The sequence below is a fragment of the Anabrus simplex genome, chromosome 1, assembly GCF_040414725.1.
Source record: "Anabrus simplex isolate iqAnaSimp1 chromosome 1, ASM4041472v1, whole genome shotgun sequence".
Taxonomy (NCBI): Eukaryota; Metazoa; Arthropoda; class Insecta; order Orthoptera; family Tettigoniidae; genus Anabrus; species Anabrus simplex.
In genome coordinates this window covers 1,506,375,104-1,506,402,154 of record NC_090265.1, presented here as the reverse complement: position 1 = coordinate 1,506,402,154, position 27,051 = coordinate 1,506,375,104, and the positions used below count along the sequence as shown (strand labels likewise).

The window sequence follows — 27,051 nt, the reverse complement described above, 5'->3', positions numbered from 1 at the left end:
ATATGAAAGTAAATCAAGCATTATGCTGGTAAATCCTCAGGCTTAAAAAATCAAAATACAAAAACAACTTGCAAATCATATTTCCAAATGATTATGACAACTTTGTCCATGATATTAAATTTCCTTTTAACCATAATATTGCTGAACAGGACATGATACAAGGCATAAAAAGCTACAGCCAACTGTATAGTTGAAATCATATAAAAGCAGTTCCTAAAAAGCAAATACAGTAGAAGTCCGTTATAGCGAGAATTCATAATAGCGAATTATTTGCTCGCTATAACGGATTGTCGTTATATCCCATTTTTGTATTAAAGTCGGAAAACCCCCCAAGCACATTAACATCGGTATGAAACGGCAATCAGTTTGTTCAAAACTTGCGTTTCCGCAGATGATATCCACACTATGGCTTACTTGTTTGTTATTTTTCGTAATCCGATACTACTTGAAAGTATGTTTAATTTCATTCTGAAAAAAAATATAGTACCGTATTTCTCCAAATCCAAGATGAACCCACTTTTTCCTTCAAGAAATTTAAATCAGGCTCAAAAAGAACTTTGTAAAATCATATGAATGCCTTGTTGTACAGTAGGCCTACGCATTTTTAGACGCCGAGCATTGACTTTCGTCACGCCGTATCTTTTTTTTTTTGCGGGTGCACAATTATTCTTCATTTCCCGCGGGTTTAAGGACCATTAACTTCACATTGGCATCATAATACCGAAGTGAACCCGCTGAAAATTTTCCGGCAATACCTATTCCATGCGTCTCTACAATACAGTGATCCATCAGGAAATTATTCTTGCTGTCTATAAAACTGTTACCGGTACTCTTACGCAGCATCAGATATAACCAACTACAGCTACACGCACGTCTCGCTTGCCGGGTTCGGCCAAATTCAGCGGCTAGCGATATATAGGCGTAATCGCGGACGTTGAAAGTCAACGAACGAGTTTATATCGCCACGGTATGGCCATTTCATCCTTGCACTTTTCGTGCACACACCTCACAATTTCATCTTCGACTTCTTTAAAGCGTCCTTGTTGCGGACCACTGAATGCATTTTTTTGTACAATACGCATTTTTTTAGCTCTTTGTATTCACACTAACATCAAATATTGGCTTCAATTAGGCCTATGCCGTATTTTCTTGCGGCTGCACAATTATTCTACATTTCCGAGTGTTTAATAATCATTAACTTAATCTTCGCATCATAATATCGACTAGAACCCGTTGAAAATTTGCCGGCAGTACCTTTTTTACGTATCTTTACAATACGACTATCCATCACGAAAATATTCCTGCTGTCTATAAACATTAATTTTACTATGCGTCGAGTACAATAGAAGCGTTATAACTCTGCCACTGAGTAGCCATGGCTTTTCTAAGAATTCGAAGGGTCGCATGTTTTGATGCCATTCTGCAGATTTGAGAAACACTCAGGCACTGTACAACCGGTTGTCGCGGCTAGCGATGTAGGCTATAGTAAAGAGGCGGTCGTTTATTGTCAACGAGTTCTGTGCGCGTCCAGCATGGATACCGCGGTAGTTGTCAGTGGTATCAATTAACTTACTGTTAGACGCGAATGCAACAACCCTTGAGTTTTCGCATGAGATTCTGAGGAAGAAAGTCTTGTATTCGGAGAAATACGTTATCACTCCAGAGATTTCTGTAGCAAACACCTCAGCTTTCTTCTTCAAACAGCGTCACTTTACCTAACCGTATATGTATAATGAAAACATATCAAATCAAATCAAAATCTCTTTATTTGCAAATGAGGTGTCTACCTCGGTGGCAAATGGTACACTAAAATACATTATTGTCAAGCACTAAATATTAAATTAACAAGAGAACAAAATTTTTCCTATAATACAATATTATACAATTTACGCTAACAATGTTTTCTATTAAACACACAGCTCATCCTTAATAAATTTATATTGTTTACAAAATTCTAATTATAATATCTCCTGTACTACTTACAAATATAGTCAACTGATATACAGTATGTGGAATTGCTTCAAATGATACTATAAAACTGGTATAACATTAATATTTACATTGCATTTATTTATTTACTATTTTTTTTTTTTACCCGTTCTGGATCCTAAGTAGCATAACGACCTGCTGCGTCTTAACCAGAGCCCCTTTTGCCACCACTTTTCAGAGTTCCTGAAGGGCCTTCACAGCTACCGTAGCGGTCCCAGGGCCCTCGAAGTCCCCACTGTACTTCACCCCTACAGGCAGTCCCCTACTTGGGCTGTCCAAACTCCTTAGACCAGGGGATGGAATTAATTTATTCACACACATTTTTTTATATTTACAATAACCTGCACCGGTCGAATGCCCTCTAACACTTCATTTATTTTCTCTGTTGCTGTTTATTCTCTTCTTGAATATCTGTACAGATTTTGGAAAAGGATCAAACACTACCCCTGGTAAACTGTTCCACTCCTTCACACCCTTCCCAATGAATGAAAATTTACCCCAATCGCTTCTGCTAAAATTCCTTCTAATTTTATATTTGTGGTCAGTCCTGCCGATATAATTATTTTCCAACTGAAGCCTCTCACGGATATCTCCCCATGCTTCTTCTCCTGTATAGGCTCTATATAATCCTGTAAGTCTAGTTTTCTCCCTTCTCTTACTTAAAGTTTCCCACCCAAGTTCCTTTAACATTTCTGATACACTACTCTTTCTCCTGAAATCCCCTGTTACAAATCTTGCTGCTTTCCTCTGCACACTATCTATTTCTTTTATTAGGTATTCTTGGTGAGGATCCCAAACACTGTTTGCATATTCCAATAATGGACGAACCATACTCAGGTAACTTTTTTCTTTTAATTCTTTGTTGCATCCTTTAAGTAGCCTCATTATGACATGTAATGATCTGTATGCTTTCCCAACAATGTCATCAATATGACCCTTCCAGTGCAAATTACTTTCAAATCTCACACCTAAGTATTTGCACTTGCCATCTTTTGGGATAACTACCTCATCCAAAGTATATTCAAATTCAGTTTTAAAGCTCCTGTTTGTAAAAGTTGTAACAGTTGATTTGCCTGCATTAACCTTCATATTATTTTCTTCAACCCATTGTTGGATACTTTCAAGGTCCCTTTGTAATTCTGAACAATCCTCAATGTTGTTTATTTCTCTATAAACAATTATGTCATCTGCATACAATCTTATTTTTGATGTTATATTGTTCCCTAAATCATTTGCGTATATTAAGAAAAGTAACGGACCGATTATACTACCCTGTGCAATTCCCTTCCAAACTTTCTTTTCCTGCGATACATTATTTCCTACTTTGACTTTCTGAACCCTTGAATTTAGAAATGCTTTTATCCAACGTGTAACCCTTACGTCCAATCCTATTCCCTCCAATTTCTTTAATAATATTCCATGTTCCACTCTATCAAAGGCTTTGGAAAGATCTATGGCTATGCAATCTAACTGACCTCCTGAATCCAACTGATCTGATATGTCCTGCTGAAATCCCACCAGTTGAGCCTCACAAGAAAATTTCTTTCTAAATCCATACTGGCTCCTCATGAACCAATTTTTATCATCACATATCCCTCTGATATACTTCGATATTAAACTCTCCAGAATTTTACAAACTATACTGGTCAGGCTGATTGGTCTGTAGTTCTCTGGTTTCCTTTTATCACCCTTTCCTTTATAAATTGGTATTATTATAGATTCCTTCCATTCCTTTGGTATTACACTATTATTTATGACATAGTCAAAGAGAAATTTTAAATAAGGCACTATGTACCACCCCATTGTCTTTAATACCTCCCCAGTAATTTGATCACTTCCTGCAGCTTTTCCTTGCTGAAGCAGTTGGATTTCTCTGAAAATATCTTCGTTTGTGAATGAGAAGCTTCTTGTTTCCCTCTGTCTCTCTCCCTCTCTATCTTCTGTTTCGGTTTCCAACTCTTGACAATCATCTACTGAATCTCTAAATTCCCTACTAAATAGGTTTGCTTTCTCAGTATCTGTTAAATAGTGTTCACCCCCTTCTCCCACCATTGTAGGAATTTGGACTCCTTTTCCTTTTTGATTCCTGATATATGAATACAGCTTTTTCCATTTCCCTTTGTGGTCATTACCCTCTTGAAGTATGCCATTCATATAATTCTCTTTTGCTTCCTTTTTCACTCTATTCAGTTCCCTCATTAGCTGTTTTCTAGTTTCTCTACTCTCCCTACCCTCTTTGATTTTCCTGTTTACTATTCTACATTTTCTTTTTAATTTTCTTATTTCCCTTGTATAATAAACAGGGTCTGAGGTCATTTTACCCTTCTTAACAGGTACAAATCTCTTCTCTCCTTCCCAAATAATTCCTTTAAATTTAGCCCAAAGTGTATCCACGTTACTCCTTTCACTTATCCAACAACTGAATTGTGATTTAAGGTAAGTCCCAAATTCATCAACTTTAGTTTTCCTGTACAATTTCTTGTCTTGTGTAACCCTCTTATTAAGCCTTTTTGGTACGAGTCCTACATCCATTATTACAGCCTTATGGTCTCCTATTCCTTCAATTACCTCAGTTTTATCAACAATTTCCCATGGTTTAACCAAGAATACATCTAGTAAGTTATTGAGACGAGTCGGTTCTGGTACTACTTGTGTAAGTCCTCCCTCCCAAATTAACTTATTTGCCAGTTTCTGTTCATGGGCTTCACTTGCAGCTCCTTTCCATTCAACTTCAGGCAAATTTAGATCTCCCCCAATTATTACCATATCATTATTATTGTTTTTATGAGTATAATCTATTATTTTTTCAAAGATTTCCATGCCTCTTTCCTCTCTTCCAGGCCTGTATGTTCCTATAATTCCCACCTCCTTCATATTATCACAAACTAATTTTATCCCTAATATTTCATCCCTTTCATCGGTAAACCATTCATGTGAACAGTAAGTTTCCTTCACCAGAATAAACACCCCCCCCTCCCTTTTTATCTCCTCGGTCTCTACGATAGACTGTGTACCCTAAACGCATGTAGAGAAATAACCTCCTCGCGAGAAATTTACATGGAAATAGCCGTAACTAGACGCAAGAAGATATGAAATATCCTCTGAAATCAGTGATGTACTCTGCCATATCTTGAGGTGTATCATATTCTTACTTAATTTCCATAATAACATTAAAATTAAGATATCGTTTACTTCAGTCTTTACTTTTAACGAGTTAACAGCTGCTATCGGCCACGTTATTTACGCATTTATTACGAAAACGTGTTATCCTCTTTCATTTCGAATTTTCTTTAGAGAACAGCAGTCTATGGGTATTATTAATCAACTCCAACATCACCTTTGAATGTCAACGAGAGAGCTCGCAAATGCACAAAGTGAGAAAACTATACCGTACCGAAGATGATCGATCTCATTTTGTTGCAAACGTTTCAGTTTTCTTATTCAAACAGCATCACGTATCCTAACTTAACCGTACTAAACGTATGATGAAAACACACTTCAAGCGCCATTAGAGAAATGATAACTTTCTCGCTATAAATTTTCATAATAGCCTTTCCGTAATTTAACCGACGCGACAAAATATAAACTAACCTCTGAAATCAATTAAGCACTCTGCCATATCTCGAGGTGTATCCCATTCTTACTTAATTGCAGTATTTGGCCTCAAAAGTAAGCGGTCGTTTAGTCAGCCCTAATTATTGACGAGTTAACAACCGTTATCGGACACGTTATTTACGCCTTTATTACGAAAATATGTTCTCTTTCATTTCGAATTTTCTTTACGGAACAGCTGTCGATGAGTATTACTAATCTACTCCGACATCGCCTTCGAATGTCGACGAGAGAAATCGCTAGTGCACATAGTGAGGAAACGATACCGAAGGTAATCGATCGCATGCAATATCATCGCTGGGGTGCATAAATATCGGTAACGGAAAAAATCGTGCACGCTTTATCGCTCGTAATAACGGATGCGTCAGTGACAGGGTTCTCGCTGTAACCGAAGGACAAAACACAGTTTAATATAGGAATTTCGAAGGGGCAGAAAAAAGTCGTTGCTATAACGGAGTTCTCGTTATATGTCGTACTCGGTATAGCGGACTTCTATTGTATAGCAGGCTTGGGTAAGATCCATCATTGCTGCCAACTTAAGAAAAATCACCAGACATTATCAAAACAAACCATATCTCAATGCAAGCTGCAACTGTAGGGGCTCACTTGCTTGAGTAAGTTATTCATGAAACTTAATATGTAATCCTAAACCCACCAAGCTATTAAATACATCATTTTTACATGCACTTATTGTACTTACCTGATGCCCTAATCCTAACAGCACATAATATATTAGCCGATTGCATTCCAAAATATACCAGTAGTGATTTTCATGATATGTCAATGTGAACATTGGCAATAATTCAAGTCCTAGCAAATCATGAATGCTACCAACATGAGAGTTAAAAGATAACAGCAAAATATTGCACTGGCAACCAGGATCTCTTCACTGTAAGGATGGCAATGCAGAATACAACCCAACAGTCAGAAAATAACTACTCTGGTTGAAAATAATATCCAAACACCATAAAATAAGGAATGTAGAATACGGGGTAACATATTTAATTGATTAAAGGTACAAGACTAAAGGTTAATATCCGTGTGAGAAAAGCCATTACAAATGTGCCATGCTGGTCCATTAATAACCGGCAAAATCGCCTGACTGTTGAATGCAGGCATGCAAACGTGGATGCATTATGTCATACAGGTACTGGATGTCAGTTTGCGGGATGGAGTTCCATGCCTGTTGCCCTTGGTCAGTCGATACAGGGACAGTTAATGCTGGTTGTGGATGATGCTGGAGTTGTCATCCAATGATGTCCCATATGTGCACGATTGGGGACAGATCGGCGGATTGAGCAGGCCAAAGCAACATGTTGACACTCTGTAGAGCACTTTGAATTACAACAGCAGCATGGGGGTGTGCATTTTCCTGTTGGAAAACACCCCCGGGAATGCTGTTCATGAATGGCAGCACAACAGGTCAAATCACCAGATGGACGTACACATCTGCAGTCAGGGTGCGTGGGATAACCACGAGAGTGCTCCTGCTGTCATAGGAAATTGCTCCCCAAAGCAGAACTCCCGGTGTAGGTCCAGTGTGTCAACACCACAGACAGGTGGAATGCAGGCGCTCACCTGGCTTCCTTCTAACTAACACACGGCCATCACTGGCACCAAGGCAGAACCGGCTTTCATTGGAAAACACAACGAACCTCCACTCCATCCTCCAACGAGCTCTCGCTTGACACCACTGAAGTCGCAGACGGCGGTGGTTTGGGGTGAGTGGAATGCACGCCACAGGGCGTTCGGCTCGGAGCTGTCCTTCAAGTAAGCAATTTTGAACAGTTTGTTGCATCACTGTGGTGCCAACTACCACTCAAATTGCTGTTGCAGACACAGTCCATTGCACCACAGCCATACATCGAATACGGTGGTCCTCCCTCTCAGTGGTGCCACGGGGACGTCCGGAGCCTGGTCTTCTTGCGAGCATACCTTCTTGTGACCACTGCTGCTACCACCCATGCACAGTGAAGACATTTCTGCCAAGTTTTCTGCAATAGCGTGGAAGGAAAATCAACCTTCATGTAGCCCTATTATATGGCCTCGTTCAACTGCAGTGAGCTGTTGATACTGGTCTCTTCGTCATTGTAAAGGCATTCTTGCCCCACTCACAGTTACTCCATCCAATCTCGCAGGTAACTAATGCTCTCGTACAGTACAGCCTGTGTTTAAAGCAAACCTGATGTATAAAATCATGGGGCCACTACTAGCACCATGCTGATGCGATATGCGGGAAATTTCAATCAGTGTCATCTTTCAGATGTATAAACACGCCTACGAATGTTCGTTAATCTAGCACAACCCCTTCTTGGCATTTGGATATTTTTTCACCAGTGTATAAATCATAGCTTCACACTAATAGGAGAGAAATAGTAAGGTCCATTAGGGAATACTGTCAAATGATGCCAGCTATAAGAAAGTAAAATGTATAACGGCACTGATAAGTAAATGCATGAATAAAGAATAATAAAACATTTATAATGTTGTTAAAACAAACAACAAACCCCATGGCACTAGAGTCCTGATGGGCCTTGACCTACCAAGCAACCACTACTCAGCTCGAAGACCTGAAGATAACGAGGTGACATGCGGTCATCGCAACAAATTCTCTCAGCCATTATACTTGGCATCCCAGACCGAGGCCGCTATCTGACTGTCCGCTAGTCCCTCAATTTTTCTCACGTAGGCTGAATGGACCCCGAACCAGCCCTCAGGTCCAGGTAAAAATCTTTGATCTGGCCAGTAATCCTTGTAAGAGGCAGGCTCACTACCCTTAGACCACAGAGCCAGATTATAATGTAATTTACTTCACATTAAAATAGTTTTGGTTTGAATTTCAGTCATAAATACATATGACCAATAATAATGAGATTAAAGGTTACTTGTTGACAAGGAAGTGGAAACAACGATTCAGACAAGGCTCTCATCCCAGGTGGCAGACTTCTATGATGAGGGTTTGCAAAAAATTCTCATGATATGATAAATGTTTGAAGTAAAATGGAGAGCGGATAAAACATAAATTGCCTAAAAAGATACAGTAGTTATTGTTTTATTGCAAAATGGTCCTTACCGAAAAGATAGCCCGCGTATCATTATTTAGTAGTAGTAGTAGTAGTAGTAGTAGTAGTAGTAGTCCTAATTCGTGAATTATGGGCTATGGCCGAGTGGCCTACTTGATCCTCAAAGTCAGAATACCAGTTGCTGTGAAATAGGGGTGGGGCATCTTGGACACATTCTGAGTGGCGGCCCTCCCTGTGTTTAGATCATGTTAGGAAGGGACCAGATTTTCAGTGTTGTTGTTGTTGTTGTTGTTTGAGTCATCAGTCCATAGACTGGTTTGATGCAGCCATGCATGACACCCTATCCTGTACTAACCTATTCATTTCTACATAACTATTCCATCCTACATCTGCTCTAATCTGCTTGTCATATTCATACCTTGGTCTACCCCTACCGTTCTTACAGCCTACACTTCCTTCAAAAACCAACTGAACAAGTCCTGGGTGTCTTAAGATGTGTCCTATCATTCTATCTCTTCTTCTTGTCAAATTTAGCCAAATCCATCCCTTTTCACCAATTCAATTCAGTATCTCTTCATTCATAGTTCGATCTATCCATCTCACCTTCAGCATTCTTCTGTAACACCACATTTCAAAAGCTTCTATTCTCTTTCTTTCTGAGCTAGTTATCACCCATGTTTCACTTCCATACAATGCTATGCTCCAGATGAAAGTCTTCAGAAACATCTTTCTAATTCCTATATCAATGTTTGAAGTGAGCAAATTTCTTTTCTTAAGAAAGCTCTTCCTTGCTTGTGCTAGTCTGCATTTTATGTCCTCCTTACTTCTGCCATTGTTAGTTACTTTACTATCCAAGTAACAATATTCATCTACTTCCTTTAAGACTTCATTTCCTAATCTAATATTTCCTCTATCACCTGCCTTCGTTTCACTGCACTCCATTACTTTTGTTTTGGACTTACTTATTTTCAATTTGTACTCCTTACGCAAGGCTTCACCCATACCATTCAGCAGCTTTTCGAGATCTTCTGCAGTATCAGATAAAATAACAATATCATTGGCAAATCTCAAGGTCTTGACTTCCTCTCCTTGGATTGTGATTCCCTTTCCAAATTCCTCTTTGATTTCCTTTACTGCCTGTTCTATGCAAATATTGAAAAGGAGTGGGGGACAAACTGCAGCCTTGCCTCACTCCTTCCCGGATTGCTGCTTCTTTTTCAAAGCCATCAATTCTTATGACTGCGGACTGATTCTTTTTTTTTTTTTTTTTTTTTTTTTTTTTTTTTTTTTTTTTTGCTATTGGCTTTATGTCTCACCGACACAGATAGGTCTTATGGTGACGATGGGGAAGGAAAGGGCCAAGACTGGGAAGAAAGCGGCCGTGACCTTAATTAAGGTACAGCCCCAGCATTTGCCTGGTGTGAAAATGGGAAACCATGGAAAACCACTTTCAGGGCTGCCAACAGTGAGGTTCGAACCCACTATCTCCCGAATACTGGATACTGGCCGCACTTAAGCGACTGCGGCTATCGAGCTCAGTAGACTGATTTTTATACAGATTGTAGATAATTCTTCGTTCTCAGTATTTGATCCCAATCACCTTCAGAATCTTAAATAGCTTGGTCCAATCAACATTATCAAATGACTTTTCTCGATCTACGAATGCCATGTACGTGGGCTTGTCCTTCTTAATTCGATCCTCTAAGATCAGATGTAAAGTTAGGATTGCTTCACATGTTCCCACATTTCTTCTGAAGCCAAATTGATCTTCTCCCAGCTCAGCTTCAACTTCTCTTTCCATGCTTCTGCAAATAATACATGTTAAAATTTTGCAGGCATGAGATACTAAAGTAATGGTGCGGTAGTTTTCATACTTGTCAGCACCGGCTTTCTTGGGAATAGGTATAACAACATTCTGCCGAAAACCAGATGGCACTTCCCCTGTTTCATACATCTTATACACTAGACGGAATAACCTTGTCATGCTGGTTTCTCCTAAGTCAGTCAGTAATTCAGAGGGAATATCATCAATTCCAGGTGTCTGGTTCCTATTTAGGTCTCTCATAGCTCGGTCAACTCTGACCTCAAAATTGGGTCTCCCATTTCATCAGCGTTAACATCCTCTTCTTATTCCAGAACCAAATCATCTACATTTTTACCTTGATACAACTGTTGGATATGTTCTTGCCATCTTTCTGCTTTGTCTTCTTTTCTTAGAAGTGGCTTTCCACCTGAGCTCTTAATATTCATACACCTAGATTTCCTTTCTCCAAAGGTTTCCTTGATTTTCCTGTATGCAGCATCTACCTTTCCTAGGACCATACAACCTTTGACATTCTTGCACTTCTCCCTCAGCCTTTCTTCCTTAGCTACCTTGTATTTTCTACCCATTTCATTCTTTAATCGCCTGTATCCTTTTCTGCCATCTTCATTTTTAGCATTCTTGTATTTTCGTCGTTCATCAATCAGATCTAATATCTCCTGAGTTATCCACTGTTTCTTAGTTGATCTTTTCTTCCTTCCTAACATTTCTTCAGCAGCCCTACTGACTTCATTTTTCATTACTATCCACTCTTCCTCTATTTTGTTTCCTTCAGCCTTTTCATTTAGTCCTTGTGCAACATGTTCCTTGAAACAATCCCTCACACTCTTTTCTTTCAATTGTCTAGATCCCATCTTCTTGCATTTCTTCCTTTCTTCAATTTCTTCAACTTCAGATGGCAATTCGCGACCAACAAGTTGTGGTCAGAATCCATGTCTACTCCTGGGAAAGTTCTGCAATTGAACACCTGATATCTGAATCTCTACCTAATCATAATGAAGTCTATTTGATACCTTCCAGTATCTCCAGGTTTCGTCCACGTATACAGCTGTTGTTTGTGGTGTTTGAACCAAGTATTGGCAAGGACTAAATTATGATCAGTGCAGAATTCAACCAGCCGACTGCCTCTTTCGTTCCTTTGTCCCAACCCAAAGTCCTCTACTGTATTACCTTCTCTTCCTTGCCCTACCACGGCATTCTAGTCTTCCATCACAATTAGATTCTCGTCATCTTTTACATATTGTATTAAATCTTGTATCTCTTCATACATTCTTTCAATTTTCTCATCATCCACTGAACTAGTAGGCATATAGACCTGCACTGTTGTGGTGGGCATTGGTTTGGTGTCTGTCTTGATGACAATAATTATTTCGCTATGCTGATGACATGCCTGCCCTTCAGTGCATGATAAACTCCTTAGTTCAGCACAGTGAAGAGTTTGGATTATATGTTAACCCCTCAAAGACGAAACTGATGGTGTTCTCTAAGAAGACAATTCGGACAAATCTCACAATAAAAGATAAAATAGTAGAGCAAGTGTCTTCTCTCAAATATCTGGGTACCATTTTGGATGACCAATGTAACTCCAAACGGGAGATAATATCTAGACTTGAGCAGGCCAGGAAACAATTCATTACCATGAAGAAATTATTTGTGAGGTCAGATCTCAGTCTCCAACTACGAATTTGTATGATCCACTGCTATATATTTTCTGTTCTCCTATATGGATGTGAAAGCCGGACTCTGGATCCAATCATAGAAAAACGTATTGATGCCTTCGAAATGTTCCTGTATCGCCGTCTCTTGCGGATATCCTGGGTAATGAAAATCTCAAATGCCGAGGTCCTTCGTCGGATGAAAAAGCAAAAAGAACTACTGCTCACCATAAAACAGAGGAAAACGCAATATCTAGGACATATCATGAGAGGTGAGAGGTATCAGTTATTAGAGCTTATTATCGAAGGGAAGATACAGGGGAAGAGATTTGTTGGGAGAAGAAGAAATTCATGGCTGAAAGACCTTCGAAGATGGCACTGCTGTACTTCAGAAATGGCATTCCATTCTGCGCTGTCAAGATCAGAGCTAGTTACGTGGTTAATGGTTATGAATTTCATGTTTTTGGTCCATATTGAACTGAGAATATAAGTAATAATAATAACAACATAAACGTTTCCACCTTTTCAATACTAAAATATATTCACAAAATTATAAATTACACGGTACTAGTTTCGACCCATCTAGGGGTCATCATCAGCCGTATTGGATCGCCAACCTCCGCTCGGAGACGGCGTCTTAAGAAGAAGAAGCTGGTTGTAGTAGCTTACATGCTGCCGTATTTTCTTATTCATTATTAAACCAAATCCTGCATTTTCCCTATTTGATTTTGTGTTGATAATTTGGTAGTTGCCTGACCAAAAATCCTGTTCTTCCTGCCAACGTACATCACTTATACCAACTACAACTAACTTTAGTCTATCCGTCTCCCTTTTCAGATTCTCTAACCTACCACAATGATTCAAACTTCTAACATTCCATGCTCCAACTCGCAGAATGTCAGTATCCATCTTCCTGATGATCGCCTCCTCTCGTGTAGTCCCCACCTGGAGATCCAAATGGGGGACTAGTTTACCTCCGGAATATTTTACCCGGGAGGAAGCCATCATCTGTACATTATTCATACAGAGAGAGCTGCATGTCCTCGGGAGTTAGTTACGGCTGTAGTTTCCCATTACTTTCAGCTGTGTAGCAGTATCAACACAACTAAGCCATGTTGAGTATTATTACAAGGCCATATCAGTCAATCATCTAGACTTCTGCCTTGGAACTTCCAAAAGGCTGCTACCCCCCTTTTGATGAACCATTCATTAGTCTGGTCTCTCAACAGATACCCATCCGATATGAATGCACCCGCGAGTTGGCTATTTCCTTCATTGGGACACGCAAGTCTCTCCACCGTGGCAAGGTCACATGGTTTGCAGGGGAGGAGATTTTAAGATTTTCAGTATGTGTCAAATAATTGAAAAATGCTATGAGAAGAAATGTTAATGTTTCATAGACCTAGAAAAGGTATGTGATAGAGTACCAAGGGCAAAGATGTTAGTTGGACTGGTGGATTATTGTATTAGGAGGAAGTATTAAGAGCAATCCAAGGCATTTATGTAGACAATTTAGCTGCAGTGAGAATTGATGGTAGAATGAGTTTTTGGTTCAAAACAGTTACAGCGGCTAAACAATCTTTCACCTTTGTTGTTCATAGTATTTGTGAATCATTGATTGAAAGGTATATTATGGCTGGGAGGGACTCAGTTGGGTGAAAATGTTTGTCCTATGTCAAAGACATGGTGTTAATGGCAGACTGTGCTGGAAACCTGCAGTCTAGTATCTTGAAGCTTGAAAAGTGGTATGGCAAGTGAGATATGAAAATGAAAGACTAAAGTGATGCTAGTAGGAAATAAATCTAAGAGGATGGAATACCTGGTAGGGAATAAGAAACTGAAACATGCAGTTCGTATCAAGTAATTAGGATGTGTATCCTCCCAGGATAGTAGTATTAAAAAAAAAAAAAAAAAGCAAAGTCATCCCCGTACATGCCATGTAGGCCCTTGGAGGGGTGGAAGGTAAAGGCTTCCACTATTCATAACCTCGGCACTTGATGGGGTAGAGAGGTTAGCTCTACGCCCGGCTGCCCTTGTCCCCAGGAATTAACCTGGTACTCATTTTTGGTGTAGGCTGAGTGAACCTCAGGTGCACACCTCCGGAAGTGGAAATCTCGTTTTTTAAATGTTGCGACTTCCTGACGGGGATTCGAACGCACGTCCTTCTGGGCGAACTGAGTACGCCTTTACCGCCTCGGCCATGCAGCCCCTATAGTAGTATACTAAGTGAAATTGAATCAAGGTGTAGAAAAGTAAATGCAGTGAGCTCACAGCTGTCTTTAATGGTCCAGTATTCTGTAAGAAAGAAGTCAGTTACTGGGCAAAACTGTCTTTATGTTCTGTTTTCAGACCAAATTTGCTGTATGCTAATGAAAGTAGGTTGAACTCAAGATATCTTACTCATAAATTAGAATTAACAGACATGAAACTCGTTGGCTGAACGGTCAGCATACTGGCCTTCGGTTCAGAGGGTCCCGGGTTCGATTCCTGGTTGGGTCGGGGATTTTAACCTTAATTGGTTAATTCCAATGGCACGGGGGCTGGGTGTATGTGTTGTCTTCATCATCATTTCATCCTCATCACGATGCACAGGTCGCCTACGGGGGTCAAATAGAAAGACCTGCACCTGGCGAGCCGAACCCATCCTGGGATATCCTGGCACTAAAAGCCACACGACGTTTCATTTCAACAGACATGAAATTACTGAGAGGGATTGCTGATACAAACAGGTGGGGGCAATAGAAGAAGGATACTCAAGATGAGGAAATAAAGGCTGAGTTAGGAATGAAATCAATGCGTGAAGCTCTGTGCATAAACAGGCTTTGATTATGCCTGTCATATGAGGTGAATGGAGGAGGACAACTTACGTAGGAGAATAATGAACTCGGCCATGGAGAGTAAGAGAAGTAGAGGGAGACCAAAGCAATGAAGGTTAGAATCAGCTTTATTTATTTTTATTTATTTATTTATTTATTTATTGTCTTGTTTTATATGGCGGGACTCAGGCTATGAAGCCTGCTATTCTATCTGACCATACATATACTTACATGAAGAGTTAAATATACACTAAATTATCTACAGTTTAATATCTTAAGGTATCAATTAAATATTTTAATTAATCTAATACTTAGCTATGAACTAATCCTACTATGTTATAAGAAATTATTATTATTTATTAACCAGGTTTGACAGAGTTTCTTAAAGCGGAGGTGGTTTGACACGCTCCTAATTTCAGCAGGTAGGGAATTCCAAATTCGGCTGGCGGCGACTATAAATGATCTACTGTAGCCAGTTGAGCAGTGAATGGGAATGCTTAGTACTGCGGTGGATGATGATCTGGTAGGAATACTAGAAGGTGATGCTAGGTAATGGAATTGTGTGGCAAGGTATTCAGGTGTGTTAAGGTTCAGTATACGATGTAACAGGGAAAGAGTGTGTAAATTTTGTCGCTCTCTTAAGCGTAGCCATGAAAGCCTATCAAAAGCGGGAGAAATATGGCTAAACCTTGGTATATCTGAAATAAATCAAACGCATGTGTTATGTGCCTTTTGGAGCTTGACGGAAAGTGAGGCGTTCAGGTTACTGTATACTATGTCACAGTAGTCGAATATTGGCATTACCATGCTTTAGATAAGCAGTTTTCTTACATTTTGGGGGAGTAAATCTCTGAGTTTTTTAAGGGAATGTAAGGAATAAAACACTCGCTGACATATACCTGTTACATGATCGTTCCAACTAAGGTTTTTATCCATTCTCATCCCTAAGTTTTTAACTGTGTAACTGAGTGCCTCTTAATGTTAATGAGTGGGTATGGATATCTGTAAGTCGTGCATGGGTTTTTTGGGTAGCTAAAAGAATACACTGAAATTTTTGGACATTGATTTTTAGTGCATGGTCATCGGTCTACCTACATATTCTTCCTAGGTCGTCGTTCATATTATTTATTGCAGTCGGTAAGTCACAAGGATGTGCATGTGTATATATCTGTATGTCGTCTGTGTACACATGATATTGACAATGTTTAATTACTTGTGTTAGTCCTGAAATGAAGATTGAAAATAGGAGTGGCGCTAGCACTGACCCCTGTTGTATTCCAGTCTCTACAGATTGCCGTGAAGACAAATTTTCACCTGTAGATACACACTGCCGGCGATCAGAGAGATAGGAATACATCCAGGATAGTGTGCTTTGTGAGAAATTAAGAGCACGTCATTTTGCTATTAGTATGTCCGTGTCAACACAGTCGAAGGCCTTACTAAGGTCTAGAATCTTGAGTTAAAACAGTAACTTCTCCATTATCCATAGCTACTCCTATGTCGTTTGTAACTTTAAGCAGAGCAGTAGTTGTGCTATGATTGCTTCTAAAACCAGACTGGTATTTGTCAAGAAGTATATTGTTATTTAAATATGCGGTTATTTGTCTGTGAACTATTTTCTCCAAAATTTTGGACAGAAATGGTAAAATGCAAATGGATCAAAAGTCTTTGGGTTCCACGGGATTGTTGGTCTTGGGGAGTGGGTGAACAATTGCATATTTCCAAAGGGAAGGGAATATGCCGGTTATCAGTGAGGTATTTATGATGTGGGTTAGAGTTGGTAGGATTACGTCTAGAGTTTTTAACAGTACTGTGGAACAATCTTGTCACATCCTGTCGCAGTTGTCTTTATTGATCGTGCAATTTGTCTCACTTCTGCAGGAGTTACGAGGGAAAAATATAACTCTTCTCCTCCATTGTTAGTATTGCCATTGTGTAGAATTTTGTTAATCATCTGTTCTTTTGTTGTCTCGTCAATGTTAACAGGTCTTGTAGTAAAGTATTGGTTTAAATCATCCAGTGATATTTTAATATCAGCAGTATGTATTTTATTTCCGCTTATGCCCATTTTTTTAACGGTTTTCCAGATTGTTGTCGTGTTTCGGGTTAGCAAAATGTTCTGTGAGTGTCTTATTTTAGCATTCCTTACGGCCTGTGTGGTCCTGTTACGAAGGGTCTTGTACAGGTCAAAATCATTTGGTACCGTATTTGGCTAGTTTTAAATTTTCTGAAAGCTTTGTCTCTCTCTGTCATTCAGCTTTCAATGATTTAAAGCTGTATGGAATTAAATGAGGCCACAGAGCTAGTTACAAATAGAGGATTGTGGAGATGCTTAGTTAATTCACAAAGGCTTGCAGACTGAATGCTGAAAGGCTTAATAGTCTATAACGAAAATGTATTTTTTCTTTCTTTGCAAGTTGCTTTACGTCGCACCGACATAGATAGATCTTATGGCGACGATGGGATAGGAAAGGGCTAGGGTGGGAAGGAAGCAGCCATGGCCTTAATTAAGGTACAACCCCAGCATTTTCCTGGTGTGAAAATGGGAATCCATGGTAAAACCATCTTCAGGTCTGTCAATAGTGCGATTTGAATCCACTATCTCCCGAATGCGAGCTCACAGCTGCGAACCCCTAAGCGCATGGCCAGCTCGCTTGGTATTATTATTATCATCGTCCCACTCATTGGCTGAATGGTCAGTATTGAGTCCTTTGATTTAGAGGATCCTGGGTTTGATTCCCGGGCAGGTCGGGGATTTGAATCACCTTTGATTAATTATTATGGCTCGGGGACTAGGTGTTTGTCTTAGTCCCAACACTCCCCTCTTCATATTCAGACAACATACCACACTACCAACCACCACAGAAGCACACAATAATGATCACATCCCTCCACATAGGGTTGGCGTCGGGAAGGGGATCCGGCCATAAAACAGGGCCAAATCCTCATGTGCAATGCAGTTCGCACCTGAGACCCTGCATGTGTGGAACAAATGGAAGAATATTATTCTGATTTTTTTTTTAATTTTACGTCGTTATGTCCTACTCACGAGCATGGTTGAACTTACTTAGCTGATGTGTTGGTCTTCTTTTCCTCCCAAAATCTCTTCATCCTCTCGCTGAGCTTCTTCCTTCATTCTTCTGTCCAAGTTATGGTAGCTCTGGTGTTGGGTTTGTCTTCAAAGTGGTGATTGTCGATTTTGGTTGTGAATTTACATCTGTCCTGTACAATGTCTTCTGAGATGTTGATTTCCTGGAGATCTGTTTCAATTTCACAAAGCCAGCTGTTCTTGATTTTAGACGAAAGGGCCAGGTTGAGAATCATCATCATCATCGTCGTCGTCGTCATCATCATCATCATCATCATCATTATTATTATTATTATTATTATTATTATTATTATTATTATTATTATTATTATTATTATTATTAAATCAACTTGGACAGATTTTAAAATAAAATATTTATAGGGTAGATTTTATCATTATCTTACAAAAATGCTGCTAAATAGTCTCTTCAAATGAAGAGTATGTGGCACTAAATTAATAGACTCATCCATACTCCCAAAACAATAAAAACATTGAGTTAACCAACTTGGTAAACTAATTTATGGCACTGAAATGCAATCTCCACAGCACAAGTGTAGTCTAAAATGCTTACAAGCTCTATTGTACAACTGAGTCAAGCAAGAAAAAAGGCTAAGAAAACAACAGATAGGGAAAATGCCACCTGGGCGACTGCCCTAAATGCAGATCAGTACTGACTGACTGAATGCTAGCCTACCCTCCTTTAAAAAAAAAAGAAAAAAGTCACTTTTGCAAGATAAATAAACCTGCCTTCCCTCAACAAACTGGTCAAAATGTAATGGAAAAAAGCTTGTCACATTGTTTGAGACTGTGACCATTCCAGTCTCAACTCAACTTTACTGCTCTATTATCCAACTTCAAGGTTGGCTAAGCATAAGGCACCAAGAGATAAGGTATGTATTGTACGCACACTTTTTTAGTGATAGATTTTGGTAGTGGGTTGAGGAGTAAGGAGGGAGCACTGCTGGTTCCGGTAATGCTGCCAACTGAATGGAAATGAAATCTGAATTGAATTGATAATATGATCAATCGATGCATAAAGGAAAAATATCCACTGATGACAGTACAGGATAGGTCCAAATACAAAAAGCTCGTGGAAGGTCACAGATGGACAGACACCAGGATCCAGATTCAGATCACGGAAGCCGAGAGAAAGAGGAGGAGTGAGAGAATGAAGAGGTGTTGGGAAGAAAGAAGACGTACCGAACAAGTCACTCGTGATCCTCAGGGGTCGTAACGAACCTAATAATAATAATAATGATCAATCGATATGAATTTTCTAAACCTTTATTACCTTACGCCAACAGCTGTGTCACACAGACAATATATAATACTTTATAACATTTCTCGATACGAAACTTGTTCCTAGCATGAATTCTATAGTTTGGCTTTGCTGTGTAAAGAACAACAGTACGAGTACGTAAAGTGTACGCCAGATATCGCACAGCGATCATAAACGATCCTTAGTTTGTGTTCAAAAGGTTGCCAATACGAATCTCAAAGATAACTGAAGTCGACCGATTCAGCACTAGGGTGTAAATCTATCACTAAAAAGTGTGCAGATAATAGTAGTAACTGTAGTAGTAGTAGTAGTAGTAGTACCATAAGATGGGGTGAATAGGATCAGTTCTGAAGTTTGAAACTTTATAACTTTAGAACTGCTTGACCTTTTTCCATTCTCTTTGCACTGAAACATGAGTCTTTAGTTGTGAATGAAGACTACTAGAAGTTTATATCCAGTTTTGAAAAGTATTGGAGACAGATGAAGTATTCATGCCTTATTTAGTTTTCATGTCTGACCCTTTTAATATGCCCTGTAGGGTGAACAGGATTTCTTGCTGAAGTTTCTTGAAACAATATTGTTAAACCCCACTCATCATCATCATAATAATCATCATCATCATCATCATTTCCCTTTATCCAGCTGTAGCCGGGTAGGGGCAACTATGGTTCCTCTCCACTTTCTTCGGTCTTTCCACCACTCCTCCTCCAACACTGTGTCCCAGTCCAGGTTTCTTTCTATAATGCTGCGTTGTATGGTATCCTTCCATCTCAATCGTGGTCGTCCACGGCCTCTCCTTCCTTGGATTTGCATTTCCATCACCTTTTTTGGCATTCTTTCGTCGCTCATTCGCTTTATGTGCCCAAACCATCTTAGTCGGCTCTTCTCTATTCTACCATTCATTTTTTCCACTCCAATTTCTTCCCGGATTTTCTCATTCCTTATTTTGTCTCTTCTACTCTTCTGTATCATACTCCTCAAGAATTTAATTTCAGCTGCCTGTATTCGACTCTCATCCTTCTTTGTCATTGTCCAAGTTTCTGCTCCGTAAGTTGTTATGGGTACGTAATACATCTTGTACATAGTATCCTTTGCTTCCATTGGCACATCTTTGTCCCATAACATATTTCTTACACTATGATAGAAACAACTTCCAGCTTGAATCATTTTACTAATCTCAGCATCCATTCTCCATTAATTCACTCCCCAGGTATTTAAATGTTTCCACTACTTCCAGGGGCTTGTCTGCAAGTTTAATCTGACCTTTCCCTTCTTTCTCCCTTCTAGTCATAACAAGAGTTTTACTCTTTTCTACACTTATTTTCAATCCACATTCTTCAATCTTCCCATTCACCACATTCAACTGTTCTTGAACCTTCCTGTCGTCTTCTCCCCAAATCACAATATCATCTGCAAATAACATCATGTTCATTTCTCTTCCTCCATATGCTGCTTTTGCTGTTCTCATGATGTCATCCATTAGTATTGTAAACAGGATTGGTGATAGAACACTTCCCTGTCTCAGCCCACTAGTCATTTTGAACCAACTTGTCCTGCCAACTTGTGTTTGCACGCAACTACAACATTCCTTATACAATGCCATGATCATTTTTATTAATCCCTGTCCAATTCCTTTTTGCACCAGACTGTCCCAAACTTTTATCCTAGGGACACTGTCATATGCCTTTTCAATATCAATGAATGTCATCACCATATCATTCCTGTACTCCCAATGCTTTTCCATTAGTTGTCTCATAATGAAAATGGGTTCTATTGTTGACCTTCCACTTCTGAAACCAAACTGATTTTCCTGTATCTGCTTCTCAACCCTCAACCTTATTCTACTTTCCAGTATCCTTTCCATTATCTTAGCAACATGGGATATTAGAGTAATTCCCCTGTAGTTCTTCAAAACTTTCTTATCACCTTTCTTGAAAATTGGGATGTTTATTCCTTTTTGCCAATCCTCAGGGACCTCCTTATTCTCCCAGACATTCCTGAGAACCCGATATGTCCACTGCAGGCCTACAGCTCCAGCTGCCTTTATCATCTCCACTGAAATTTCATCTATTCGAGCAGTTTTTCCATTCTTCATCTTTCTTACTGCCATTTCAATTTCATTCATTGTAATTTCTTTATCCATTCCTTCGTCAACTAATTGCCTTTCCTGGTGGTCCATTGAATGACTCATCCGTTCTTATGTTCAGCAGCTTCTGAAAATACTCTCTCCATCTATTTCTTATTTCTTCTGGCTTTGTTAAAATTATGCCACCTTCATCCTTCACAAATCTGGTGTTTACTTGATCTCTCTTTTTGTTTCTTAAGATACTATACAGTAATTTCTTGCTGCCCTGCGTATCATCTCTCAATGTCTGTGTGAATAAGGCCCAGCTTTTCCTCTTTTATTCCTCCACTACTTTCTTGGCCAAATTTTTTGCCTCCACATATTTTCTTCTACTTTCTTCAGTCTTAGATGTTTTCCATGCTTTCCATGCCATTTTCTTTTCTTTCACTTTAATCTTTACCCTATCATTCCACCAGTGTGTTTCTTTGTCTTTCACATTTCCTGATGTTCTACCACACACCTTTTCTGCACATCCAACCAGTGCTTCCTTAAATCTTTTCCATTCCTCTTCAACATTCCCCACCTCTGTCCTGGGTACCAAGGGTATTATTTCCCTTTGAAATTCTTCTTGTATGCTTTTCTCCTTCAACTTCCATACTTTAATTCTTTTCTCTCTTCTTAATTGGGGTTTTTCAATCTTTCCAACTTTCAATTTTCCTATCACAACTCTATGATCTCCACTAAAGGCTTCTTCAAGCATGGCTGTTACATCTACAAGGTTCTTCCGGTGTTCTTTCTCTATGATTATATAATCAATTATGGTCTTTGTTCGTCTGTCTCCCCAGCCTTACCTTGTAATCTTCTTACTTAACAATTTTGAGAACAGCCTTGGGAATATATCCTTTGGAATTAATGTCTCTTTCATTCCAGACCCTTGCTTCCATTTCAAAAGGACATCCCTCCAAGCCATTTTGAGTGACTTAAAAAAAAAAAAAAAAGGCCACATGAAGCAGTCGAGTGAGTTGTGTTAAATTGCTTAGAAGAAACACAAAGTGAATATCATACTCTTGGCATAGTCTGATGGATTCTGGTAATAAAGACAGATTGTCCCCCTAGAGTATTTTTTCCCCTGTCTTATCCTTGAAATATGGAACAGCAACACATCTCATCCAATCCTCAATATTCTTACACCAAACCGACGACTGGGAGTACAATTGAATCTTGTTCCCTTAGGAGCCCCTTCTGTACATGTTGTGTACAAATGTTTCGACTTGTAAACAATGTAACATGGAAATGGAGGACTTAGTGTAATTTAAAATCCTCTCAGGATGCTTATATCTGTGTTTCACAATGACTTTACTCCGACCAAGGTTGTTTGTTAGATAGTCTCGTCAAAGTTACTATATGGGTAGCAGGAACATCTGTAATGTTCTCTCCTAAATTATCAAAGTATTGGTTTACTGTCTCTGGAGAAACACCCACTCTAGCATGTTTGATATTTTGAATGAATCGTTCTGAAATCTTATTCTTGTGTCGCTCCTTAAAACCAATTGCAAAGTCTCCCCTGGGAAGGTTATATCAAAACTGTTTAATCACTTTATTTCTACCTCTATTGTTTAAATAGCTCTTTACAATTAAATGCAGACCATACAAATCAAGGGGATATCCCCACTCAGCACACACTACAAGTCTTCTTCCTCTTCACTCAAAGTTGTCTGCCCTCCAATCTTTTTCACTTTTTTTTTTTTTTTTATGACTGTCTGTGTAAAACAATATATGGGATGCCATGTTGTATTGCAGCTTTTCTAATATTCACATTTCCACATCGTACATCATTCTTTGCATGCTCAATTTCTTTGAAATTTGGGTTTTTATGCACCTTCTTCCAAGGATCAGGTTTATATATCCTTGGCATAGCTGATCCTATTCATACCGAAGTCTGAAAAACAACCATGAAATAGAAAAACAATTGCAACAAGACAACTAAATATACAATATTAAATAGAAGGAAGGATCCACCTTTCAATACTCTGTTGTTAAGTTGAACCAAATAGAAGTTACAACCTGTTCATTTGGGATCGGTTTCAACACATTTAAAGTGTCATCATCAGTCAATTAGCAAAGCAGTGCAAAAATTAAGCCATAAAGATCTAAAGACAACTATCACAATGATCACAGGCAAAAAATTAACACTATTAACTTTAAAAAGACAACTAAAAACAATAAAGTAATTATATAGCATAAAATCTACAATCAATAATCCCTAATAAATACCCATTACAAAACAAATTCAAGACATTATCAACAAATATTGTCAGACTTCAATTTCAACAAATTCTTCATCAGTTGTTGACAGAATGGCGGGATGAAATACTTTCAACTTATGAATATTGAAATGTATCTCAAATGTTTATATGTATATGGCCAGACATTGCCAATTACTTTCAACTCTCTTCTGTGCACAGTGATAGTTAAAACAGCAAAAAACTGAAAGCTGGAAGTTTTGATCTTCACTGATCCTATTCACCCTATTTTACGGTAGTATTGGGTCTTTTATAAGTGTGTGTAGACTCATTCAGTCACGTGAACGCAGGGTGTGTAACCAGATGTGTTTAACATGGACATGACACGGAGTGCCAAGGATATAGCCTGCCCTTTAGTAATTGGCTATCTTGGTCAGGATCAAATCTGCAATCTTTTATTCATGAGTTGAATGCTGTACTTCTGATCATAAGGTAGCTCCATAAACGTACTTTCTAACAGACCTTCTACAGCAATTACAATATATTTTTGAGATTTCAAATCACAAAGTTCTGCAATTCTTATGATGTAGAAATAAATAAAAGACTCATCAGCAGAAATTTATGTAACCTAAAAGTATGATGTTGAGAGTGAAGGTTAAAAGTAACTAATTTATGTTGCATCCATTACTAGAAGAAGTGAAATTAGTGAAATATGCTTTGTAACAATTAGGTCTAATCATCAAATTTTTCCATTAGAAAAACATGTAGTATTTGAGTTTTAAATGTTTGCTGGTTTTATAAAATTGTATGATTAAAGCAGTAATTTTAAGCTTCATTGACCTCATGTACATCTTTGTCAGTTTTGGTGGCAGTAAACTTGTATTTCACTGAAGTTTAATAATTTTTACCAGCATTGATAGCTTTTAATAATACTGTACGCTGGCAGGGGAAAAAAATCCAAACACCAAGAAGGGGTTGTGTTAGATTAACGAATGTTGGTAGGCTTGTTTATATACCTGAAAGATGATTATTCAAATTTCTCACAAATCGCATCAGCATGGTGCTTTAAAAACAGGCTGTACTGTACGAGAGCATTAGTTACCCGTGAGATTGGACGGAGTGAGTGTGAGTGGGTCAAGAATGCCTTTATGACGATGAAGAGGGCAGTATCAACAGCTCACTGCTGTTGAACGAGGCCGTATAATAGGGCTACGTGGAGGTCGATTTTCGTTCTGTGCTATTGCAGAACGACTGAGCAGGAATGTCTTCACTGTGCACATGTGGTGGCAACAGTGGTCAAGAGAAGGTACACTCGCAAGAAGACCGGGCACCGGATGTCCCCGTGGCACGACCAAGAGGTAGGACTGCCATATTCGGTGTATGGCTGTGGCACAGCGGACTGTGCTTGCAGCAGCAATTCAAGCAGCAGTTGGCACCACAGTGAGACAACGAACTGTTGGAAATTGGTTACTTGAAGGACAGCTCCAAGCCAGGCGCTCAGCAACAAGTATTCCACTTACCCTAAACCACCGCCGTCTATGACTTCAGTGGTGTCAAGCGAGAGCTCATTGAAGGATGTAGTGGAGATCCATTGTGTTTTCCAGTGAAAGCCAGTTTTGCCTTGGAGCCTGTGATGGCCATGTGTTGGTTAGAAAGAGGCCAGGTGAGCACCTGCATTCCTCCTCTCTGTGGCATCGACACACTGGACCTAAACCGGGAGTTCTGGTCTGGGGAGCAATTTCCTATGACAGCAGGGACTCTCTCGAGGCTATCCCATGCACCCTGATTGCAGATGTGTATGTCTGTCTGGTGATTCAACCTGTTGTGCTGCCATTCATGAACAGCATTTCCGGGGGTGTTTTCCAACAGGATAATGCACGCCCTCATGCCACAGTTTTAACCCAACGGGCTCTACAGAGTATCGACATGTTGCCTTGGCCTGCTCAATCCCCTGATCTGTCCCCAGTCGAGCACATATGGGACATCATTGGATGAAAACTCCAGCGTCATCCACAATCGGCATTATCCGTCCCTTTATTGACCAACCAAGTGCAACAGGCATGGAACTCCATCCCACAAGTTGACATCTGGCACCTGTATGACACAATGCATGCACGTTTGCATGTCTGCATTCAACAGTCAGGTGATTACACTGATTATTAATGGACTAGCATGACACATTTGCGATGGCTTTTCTCATGCGGATATTAACCTGTAGTCTTGTAACTTTAACCAATTAAATACATTACCTCGACAAATATATTGCCAAAATCTCCGTATTCTACATTCCTTATTTCATGGTGTTTGGATATTTTTTTCCACCAGTATATTATTAATCTTAATCCATTTTTTGTGTGGGAGATGCAAGTGTATGTATGTCCTGAAATTCCTACATAATATGATATAAAGATTTTTAACAGTTTTAAAACTGAGATCAAACATATTGCAAACTGGAGTGTGTATCATAGAGATAGGATAGGAATGGTAGGCGGGGGAGTATTCATTCTGGTGAAAGAAGAATTTGTAAGCTACAAAAAAGTTAAGGATGAAAAACGTGAAATTCTGGGTGTAAGGCTCATCTCTAAAGATAATAGGCAACTTGATATCTTTTGAGTGTACAGACTGGGAAAGGGTAGCTATGTTGGAAATGATATGGAAAGGAATGTGATAGTAGCAGGTGATCTCAATTTACCAAATGTCAATTGGGAAGGTAATGCGAACAACAGGAAGCATGACCAACATGTGGCAAATAAGTTACTATGGGAAGGGGAGCTGATTCAGAAAGTGATGGAACCAACTAGAGGGAAGAATATTTTGGATGTGGTGCTGATAAAACCAGATGAGCTCTATAGAGAAACCGAAGTAATAGATGGTATTAGTGATCACGAAGCTGTTTTTGTCGTAGTTAAAAACAAATGTGAAAGAAAGGAAGGTATTAAAATTAGTACTATTAGGCAGTACCATATGGCTGACAAAACAGGCATGAGGGAGTTTTTAAAAAAGTAACTATGATCTCTGGAAAATGGTAAAAAATGTAAACAGACTCTGGGATGGGTTTAAAACAATTGTTGAGGAATGTGAAGATAGGTTTGTACCTTTAAAGGTGGTAAGGAATGGTAAAGATCCACTATATTATAACAGAGAATAAAGAGATTAAGAAGGAGGTGCAGGTTGGAACAAAATAGAGTTAGAAATGGTTGTGGAAGTAAGGAGAAATTGAAGGAACTTACTAGGAAATTGAATCTAGCAAAGAAGTCAGCTAAGGATAACATGATGGCAAGCATAATTGGTCATACAAATTTTATTGAAAAATGGAAGGGTATGTATAGGTATTTTAAGGCAGAAACAGGTTCAAAGAAGGACATTCCAGGAATCATTAATGAACAAGGAGAGTGTGTATGCGAGGATCTTCAAAAGGCAGAAGTATACAGTCAGCAGTATGTAAAGATTGTTGGTTAC

General features: G+C 39.1%; 1 protein-coding gene across 1 annotated transcript in view; it reads left to right on the top strand.

Moving 5' to 3' along the window:
• LOC136879788 (uncharacterized) overlaps window positions 1-27,051 on the top strand; it is a 206,742-nt gene that overhangs the window by 18,122 nt on the left and 161,569 nt on the right. The gene's annotated exons all lie outside the window — the stretch shown is intronic.